Source organism: Tiliqua scincoides, chromosome 1 (genome assembly GCF_035046505.1).
Source record: "Tiliqua scincoides isolate rTilSci1 chromosome 1, rTilSci1.hap2, whole genome shotgun sequence".
NCBI classification, from domain to species: domain Eukaryota; kingdom Metazoa; phylum Chordata; class Lepidosauria; order Squamata; family Scincidae; genus Tiliqua; species Tiliqua scincoides.
Window position 1 is genome coordinate 309,897,951 of NC_089821.1, and position 7,226 is coordinate 309,905,176.

The 7,226-nt window shown below is 48.4% G+C and overlaps 1 pseudogene; it reads right to left on the bottom strand.

Moving 5' to 3' along the window:
* Nucleotides 1-4,660: 4,660 nt before the first annotated feature.
* Nucleotides 4,661-4,777, bottom strand: LOC136638448 (5S ribosomal RNA; annotated as a pseudogene).
* Between the last annotated feature and the right edge of the window lie 2,449 nt (nt 4,778-7,226).

Consider the following 7,226-nt stretch of genomic DNA (forward strand, 5'->3'; position numbering starts at 1 on the left):
GCCAAGTTGCCAGGGATGCCTGGGCAAAACCAGCCCCTATTATAAATTAGGAAGCAATATTTTCAAGCAGGCTTTTGTCCATTATTCCAACCCTTCTTATCCATTTTGGGGATCATGGCCCAAGTCAGGGGGGAAGTTCTCCTTCTTACCCAATGGGAATCTTATCCCAAACTCCTTGATCAGGCCTCTGATTTCACTGGGCACTGCTCATATCGTCTTACATTTCTGTCCTATCAGGGCTTCTAACTTGCAGCAGGGCTGGCCCAGCTCTGAAGTGGGCTGATGTGCTTTGCGGCAGTGGCAGATGGCAAGGGGGTGACTGAGGGTGCAATCCTAACCCCTTATGTCAGTGCTTTCCAGCACTGGCATAGCGGTTCCAATGGGACATGTGCTGCATCCTGCAGTTGGGTGTCATTCACAGAGGCCTCCTCAAAGAAAGGCAATGTTTTTTCCCTGACCTCAGAGCTGCATTGCCCTTATGTCAGTGCTGGAAAGCCCTGACATAAGGGGTTAGGATTGCACCCCGAGTCAGGTTACCCTTGAACCTGAGTCTGCCACCACTTCCCTCCAGCCTGCTCCGGCCTCGAGTTGCATGGATCTACTTCCAACTCACTAAAATGCTTCTATGCTTGGGATCATTAGAAAAGGTATTGAGAACAAAATGGCTAATATTATAATGCCGTTGTGCAAATTGATGGTAAGGCCACACCTGGAGTATTGTGTCCAGTTCTGGTCGCCGCATCTCAAAAAAGACACAGTGGAAATGGAAAAAGTGCAAAAGAGAGCGACTGTGATGATTACGGGGCTGGGGCACCTTCCTTATGAGGAAAGGCTACAGCGTTTGGGCCTCTTCAGCCTAGAAAAGAGACGCCTGAGGGGGGACATGATTGAGACATACAAAATCATGCAGGGAATGGACAGAGTGGATAGGGAGATGCTCTTTACACTCTCACATAACACCAGAACCAGGGGACATCCACTAAAATTGAGTGTTGGGAGGGTTAGGACAGACAAAAGAAAATATTTCTTTACTCAGCGTGTGGTCGGTTTGTGGAACTCCTTGCCACAGGATGTGGTGCTGGCGTCTACCCTAGACGCCTTTAAAAGGGGATTGGACAAGTTTCTGGAGGAAAAATCCATTATGGGGTACAAGCCATGATGTGTATGCTCAACCTCCTGATTTTAGAAATGGGTTATGTCAGAATGCCAGATGCAGGGGAGGGCACCAGGATGAGGTCTCTTGTTATCTGGTGTGCTCCCTGGGGCATTTGGTGGGCCGCTGTGAGATACAGGAAGCTGGACTAGATGGGCCTGTGGCCTGATCCAGTGGGGCTGTTCTTATGTTCTTAAAAGCGAGCAGAAAGAGGACCACTTGCTTCCTTATTGTGCTCCATTTCACAGGTTCCCAAACCAGGAAGTGCAAGACTTCCAGTTTTATGCAAACGGACTGTGTAAACAAAGGAGCTTCATTCATATGGTCTCTGAAAATAAAATGGGAAGTCTTGCACTTCCTTGTTTGTGAAAGCCACCTAATGGGACATGGAACATGTTCTTTTTTTTAGTGCACCATGGCAGAGGTGGCAGCAGTAGACCCGGAGTGGTGTGGCGTCAGGTGGCCTCCCTGGTCATGCTGTCCCCAACTTGCTGCATGTTGAATGCTCACAACAACCAACGGTATACTTTACTTGCACTTGTCTTATCCTAGGGATGACTGAACTGTGGCACGCATGCTACAATTGTCATGGGTCTTTGGTGGCATATCTGAACAGAAGCGGGAGAGTCTGTGGACCTGACAAGAGCTGACAGAGGCAGACCTGAACTGCTGCCTGCCTCTCTCATGCTGAGTCTGGACAGACTAGAGGTCAAACTGTACCAGGGCATGGTGGCGTGCTGTAGGAGAAAAAGTCCATCACAGGTTACAAGCCATGATGTGTAATGTGCAACCTCCTGATTTAGAGGTGGGCTCCCTCAGAATGCCAATGCAAGGCAGGGCACCAGGATGCAGGTCTCTTGTTGTCTGGTGTGCTCCCTGGGGCATTTGGTGGGCCGCTGTGAGATACAGGAAGCTGAACTAGATGGGCCTATGGCCTGATCCAGTGGGGCTGTTCTTATGTTCTTAGAAATGGGCTATGTCAGATGCAAGATTGGGCACCAGGATGCAGGTCTCTTGTTGTCTTGGGTGCTTCCTGAAGCATTTGGTGGGCCACTGTGAGACACAGGAAGCTGGGCCAAATGGCCTACGGCCATCAACGGAACACTTCTTATGTTCTTATGAATTTCTGTGTTTGTGCACATAAGGGGAGACACAGCTGAAGGTCCTAAACATACTTTCCCTTCCTTCCAATTAAATCGTACTTGAGTAAAAGGTTCTCTGGAACCCTGCGAACATTCACTCACAAATTTGTAAGCAGTGCCCTCCTACAGCACGCCGCCATGCCCTCCCTAGTAGTTGCACAGACTACTGGGGCACACTATAGTCATGTATGGAACATGAGTGTATGTGAAAAATTTTTTGTATCCATCCCTTACAGTCCCTGCCTCGCTCTAGGAAGGGGGGGGAATGGAAGCACTCCTAGATAAAGCACACGAGGGAATTACTCTGCTTTAGATAAAGCAGAAGCATTGCTTCCGAGCTGATAAACTACTTGTTTTCCTTCACTCAGAGCTCATCAGACCCTCTTCAGCCTTTCAAAAGGAGCAGCAGCAGATACAGTGATGGCCACTTGACATTTGCAAACTTGCTGTCTGCAATGCAGGCAGAGCATGGAGACACAAAGGGCCCCCTCCACCAGGAGGCTCCTCCAGACAAGTCTACCTGAAATGAAGGGGAACTGTGCATTGGAGTGCTCTACCAACTTCCTGCGTTCCCAGAGCTTTGCAGCTCAGACACGTGTTCAGGCTGCAGGAAGGGTCTCTGTGTTGGGCTGCCTCTGAAAAGTGTCCAGAAACTTTAGTTGCAACAGGATGTGGCCACCAGGTGGTTGACTGGAGCAGGGCACTTGAAGCACAGTATGCCAGTTTGATGATGCTGATGGCATTGGATGATGGTATTGATTTGCTTCTGGGCCCAGTTTAAAGTGCTGGTTTGACCCTTAAAGCCCCAAGTAAGCGATTTTCAATTTTTTTTTCATCTCATGGCATACTGACAAGGCACTAAAATCATCAAGGCACACCTTCAGTTTTTGACCATTGTCACAAGGCTGCTGGTGGAGGTCTCGCATCCCCCAGTGACCCTACTAATAAATGACTCTCCCGCAAACTCCTACAGCACATCTGCAGAATATTCATGGCACACCAAAGTGCCCTCGCGTACTGGTTGAAAATTGCTGCCCTAAGTGGTCTGATCTGAGACACACAAAGGACCATCTTTCCCTTACAAGCGTACTCACTCACTCACTAAGATCTTCCAGTCCCCAGAGGCCCTGCTCTGTGTGTCTACTCCATTTGCAGCATGATGGTGACCAAGGCCTTCTCAGTAGTAGCCCAATCGCTGTGGAGCTCCCTCCCTAGCAATGTGCCCTTTAAGCAGCCTCTTAAAGTCCTATTCTTCCAGTGTACTCTGGGGATTGGGCAAGAGCTCTGGTTTGGTTCTGTACGTAATGTTCATGATCCGTTTGTTGTCTTGAGGGTTTGCTGAGGAATTCCGATCGTCATTTCATCATTCTCTACTGTTTATATTTTGTATTAAATTTTAATGGATTAATAATGGAATAGAATAGAATAGAACTTTATTATGGTCATAAGACCAGCCACGATTAATAATGGATTATTAGCCTCTGGAGAAAGCAGGATATAAAATATTTTAAGAAATAAAAGTACCAAGACCAAAACTGGGGTACGGTGTAGCACCAGCACGTTATCCTAGTTAGTGTGATGGACTACGAGCAGGGAATCCCTGTTTCAAATCCTTGCTCAACCATGAAGATCACTGAATGAATGTCATTCCAACTAAGCTAGGATAGGACCTGTGCCGTAGCTACAGGGGGTGGCCGCGTGGTATCTACTGCAGGTGCCACAACACACCATGTAAGCGGCCCCCTCCTACTCACTGTCAGAGCCATTCCAGACTCTGTGCTCATGCGCGTTGCCATCACTGCCCGGAATGGCTCCGACAGTGAGTGGGAGGGACTGCTTACATAGCACACTGCAGCGCCTGTAGTACTTATCGCACCGCCGCCCCATAGCTATGCCACTGGATAGGACAAAATGAGTTATGCTCACATAGGCCACCCTGAGCTCCTTGGTGGGTGGGCAGGACACCCAAGTAGAAAAGAAATCAAATTCTAGGGAGGCCCTGAGGGTGAAGCCAAGAAGCCCCAGCACAATTTGTGGCTCTAAAATGGCAGTTTTTGAGCTAACAGGCATTGGAAGTGCCAGTCACGGAAGTCTAGGTGAGCCTTGGTCCGAAGGTATCAAAAAATTCTGCAGATAAATCTGTTATGGCATGGGTGGTTGGCAACCTTCAGTCTCAAAAGACCATGGTATAAGCCTACAGCACCTAGTATTCCCAGGCGGTCTCCCATCCAAGTACTAACCAGGCCTGACCCTGCTTAGCTTCCGAGATCATGGTATAAGCCTACAGCACCCGGTATTCCCAGGCGGTCTCCCATCCAAGTACTAACCAGGCCTGACCCTGCTTAGCTTCCGAGATCATGGTATAAGCCTACAGCACCCGGTATTCCCAGGCGGTCTCCCATCCAAGTACTAACCAGGCCTGACTCTGCTTAGCTTCCAAGATCAGACAAGATTGGGCATGTGCAGAGTAGCTGTCATCAACACTTGTGAAGAACCTCGATTCAGCAGTCCAGGGACCACTGACATGACCCCACATGCCGGTGAAACAGAACCCGGTGCCCGCTTGAGCCTTGACCACAATCTGAGCGACAACACGCATGCTTTTTGGTGTGGGGCTTTCTGTGTGACCCACTTGTTCCCTGGAGTGAGGAGCCTCCACTTCCCCTCTAGAGACTTTCCCTCATTGTTTTGGCATGAAAAACCCCACAGGAAGGCAGAAATAAAAATAATCTGCAGCCTTGAGAACAAAGGCCTTGATTGATTCACAAGAATTCATTTTGAGGACCCGGAGGCAATTTATTAGACGCATGTAGCAATTATGGTTAAGCCTCCATTTCTGAGATTTCATTACTGTTACTAATAAAAGAGAAGGAGAAAAGTACGCACCACCTTTGCACTTTGCACAGAGTGACCCAGATCCCTCTTCCCAAGTGTAGTTCTTTCTCCTGTTGGTGTAGATATCCCTATTTAATCAATGGGGTGAGGTGGGGCTACCGCAAATGACCTTTTCCGAATTACTCCTCTCATACGCTTACTGAAAACTTGCATGGAAGGGTTAAGATCTTGCCAGGCCCCTAACCTCTGTGTGTTTGATGAAAGGTTTGAAAGATGCGTATGTGCATAGGGTAGCAATTGTCATGGCGCACCAACCTCTATAGTCTTCTCTCTGGTCTTTGCCTCTTGTGATATCAGTTCCGGCTTCCAGGAGATTCTTCCGGGTCCTGTGGCTCTGTTTCTAAGGCAACTGTCTGTAGTAAATCATTATCTGTCCCTCTGTTGGCTCTGCTGATAGACATAAGAACATAAGAACATAAGAACAGCCCCACTGGATCAGGCCATAGGCCCATCTAGTCCAGCTTCCTGTATCTCACAGCGGCCCACCAAATGCCCCAGGGAGCACACCAGATAACAAGAGACCTCATCCTGGTGCGCTCCCTTGCATCTGGCATTCTGACTTAACCCATTCCTAAAATCAGGAGGTTGCGCATACACATCATGGCTTGTACCCCATAATGGATTTTTCCTCCAGAAACTTGTCCAATCCCCTTTTAAAGGCGTCTAGGCTAGACGCCAGCACCACATCCTGTGGCAAGGAGTTCCACAGACCGACCACGCGCTGAGTAAAGAAATATTTTCTTTTGTCTGTCCTAACCCGCCCAACACTCAATTTTAGTGGATGTCCCCTGGTTCTGGTATTATGTGAGAGTGTAAAGAGCATCTCCCTATCCACTCTGTCCATCCCCTGCATAATTTTGTATGTCTCAATCATGTCCCCCCTCAAGCGTCTCTTTTCTAGGCTGAAGAGGCCCAAACGCCGTAGCCTTTCCTCATAAGGAAGGTGCCCCAGCCCCGTAATCAGCTTAGTCGCTCTCTTTTGCACCTTTTCCATTTCCACTATGTCTTTTTTGAGATGCGGCGACCAGAACTGGACACAATACTCCAGGTGTGGCCTTACCATCGATTTGTACAACGGCATTATAATATTAGCCGTTTTGTTCTCAATACCCTTCCTAATGATCCCAAGCATAGAATTGGCCTTCTTCACTGCCGCCGCACATTGGGTCGACACTTTCATCGACCTGTCCACCACCACCCCAAGATCTCTCTCCTGATCTGTCACAGACAGCTCAGAACCCATCAGCCTATATCTAAAGTTTTGATTTTTTGCCCCAATGTGCATGACTTTACACTTACTGACATTGAAGCGCATCTGCCATTTTGCTGCCCATTCTGCCAGTCTGGAGAGATCCTTCTGGAGCTCCTCACAATCACTTCTGGTCTTTACCACTCGGAAAAGTTTGGTGTCGTCTGCAAACTTAGCCACTTCACTGCTCAACCCTGTCTCCAGGTCATTTATGAAGAGGTTCAAAAGCACCGGTCCCAGGACAGATCCTTGGGGCACACCGCTTTTCACCTCTCTCCATTGTGAAAATTGCCCATTGACACCCACTCTCTGCTTCCTGGCCTCCAACCAGTTCTCAATCCACGAGAGGACCTGTCCTCTAATTCCCTGACTGTGGAGTTTTTTCAGTAGCCTTTGGTGAGGGACCGTGTCAAACGCCTTCTGAAAGTCCAGATATATAATGTCCACGGGTTCTCCCGCATCCACATGCCTGTTGACCTTTTCAAAGAATTCTATAAGGTTTGTGAGGCAAGACTTACCCTTACAGAAGCCATGCTGACTCTCCCTCAGCAAGGCCTGTTCGTCTATGTGTTTTGAGATCCTATCTTTGATGAGGCATTCCACCATCTTACCCGGTATGGATGTTAGGCTGACCGGCCTATAGTTTCCCGGGTCCCCCCTCTTTCCCTTTTTAAAAATAGGCGTGACATTTGCTATCCTCCAATCTTCTGGTACCGTGGCTGTTTTGAGGGACAAGTTGCATACCTTAGTCAAGAGATCTGCAACTTCATTCTTCAATTCCTTAATA